The sequence below is a fragment of the Anoplophora glabripennis genome, unplaced genomic scaffold (genome assembly GCF_000390285.2).
Source record: "Anoplophora glabripennis isolate ALB-LARVAE unplaced genomic scaffold, Agla_2.0 scaffold1868, whole genome shotgun sequence".
Taxonomy (NCBI): Eukaryota; Metazoa; Arthropoda; class Insecta; order Coleoptera; family Cerambycidae; genus Anoplophora; species Anoplophora glabripennis.
Genome location: NW_019417961.1, coordinates 4,294 through 6,378, shown reverse-complemented (window position 1 = coordinate 6,378; position 2,085 = coordinate 4,294).

Below are 2,085 nucleotides of genomic sequence, written 5' to 3'. Positions count from 1 at the left end.
TTGAGGTAATCACAATTTTATTTAAATTATTCTTCCGTTCTCATGAGCATTGAAATTTATTTCACTCACTAGCGGGAACCATTGCGAGTACATTGATATATAATAATATTCAATTATGTTAATTTCTTCAATGATTTGTGTCCTCATCTGAAGCTCTGTTACACGGTAAAAATATACATACTAAATCGCCCCCTTAAGGAGGTTTATCTGATATGGAACTGACAAACATATATACATAAAAAAATTCATATGTATAAGCTTATTAATATGAAGAAAATCCTCAAAAAAAATTATGATTAGTTTGGATACTTAAGAGACGAGATAAAATAATTTTTCACTATTTAGTGCGAAGTCTTATGAGAATGCAGATTTTTTTGTCTTTCCACTTAGAATGCGCAACAATTGACGAACAGTTTCCGCAGCAACATTTTTTTTATGTATTGCGATTAGATTTTTGATAATTTTATGTTTGAATCTAAATAATATATTGTTATACTTATATGTAGGCGAGCACAATAATTTACCTTTTTTATTTTATAAGCATGTAAGATATTTATAAATGGAACAATATATATTTACATAATACCTATGTGAAAGTAAGAATTATATTATATAAATAAAGAAAATAAAAATGCATTGTTTACATTAATAAAGCTTATATTAAAATGTAAATTAATTATTCCTATAACCTGAAAAAACCTTAAATATTGATATTTTAAAATGTTTTAATGTTTAAACAAATTATTCAATTATTTAAATGTTAATTTATTAATAAGAAAAAATTGAACCTATATCTATGACTTCCCGTCAAATGTTGATAATTTAGACTTTTTTTTTTGGTAAAAGTTTAACAAAATACTTAGTTAATTGTATTATTATTATATTAAAAAATGATATTTAATCATTCCTATACTGTTCCATTTCAAAACATTACAAAAGATGTTGATATTTTGCAAAAAAAAATTGTTAATGTTTAAACAAATTACTGGATTAATTTAAATTTTTATTTATTAACAAAACGCATATTTGTGATATACGCAAGAAGGTACCCCAAATTAAAAGAAAACATCAAAATCGGTCAACAAGTTCCAGAGATACCTATAACTTGCTCTATCAATTTGCTCGTGGATTTGTAGGTTCCCCCTCCACTGACTCGCAGTCATCTTGTATGGAAGTCATTATTTGGAGCATTCTCAGAGACGCTTTTACAAAGCTAGTGTCCTCGAAAATTTCACACACAAACTTTAGCTCTTTAGGTATCTTCGAAATGGCACTTATTAGAAGTCTTAATTGTTATAAACAAAGTAGCTGTGATTTTTTTAAAAAAGTGTCTAACTTTCCCCCAAATTAAGTTAGAACAACTTTTTTTTAAATTTGTGTAAAAATTCCAGCTTTACGAATCTGGAAAAATAATCTCTCTAAATATAATAGCAACAAATTTATTGTAATTGTTTATAACACAAAAATGACGGTGTCTTTGTGGTACGTCTTTGCAGTGGTAAGGAACAATAAAATAATTTCTTCCAATAAAAGGATTCTTTCTCTTTCATATAACACCCGCAGAATTAAAATATCTTGGTAATTTTGCGTATCAAGTTATTGCAAAAATAATGCCTCTGCACTGAAAGAAATGCGTTTTATTCTTTATTAGAATTCTATATGCCATTATAAGACTATTGTATACTATATGTGACAGTTAAACAGGTGAATATTGGATATAAAACGCGTATTGCTAGCACAGTTGTATAGTGACTATAAACCTTATTCTTTATTAAATTATTGTACAACTAGTATACAACGTTTTTTGTACCCTTTACGAAATAATAGCAATAACTGTTATTAAAGTGTTCCATATCGTTATTAGAACATCTAGTACTGGTTATAAGTTTTATAATAATAAATGTATTAAACTGTTGTATACTCTGTATGAGTTAAAAACATATCATGTTTTTAACTCATACAGAGTATACAACAGCTTAATACATTTATTATTATAAAACTTATAACCAGTACTAGATGTTCTAATAACGATATGGAACACTTTAATAACAGTTATTGCTATTATTTCGTAAAGGGTATAAAAAA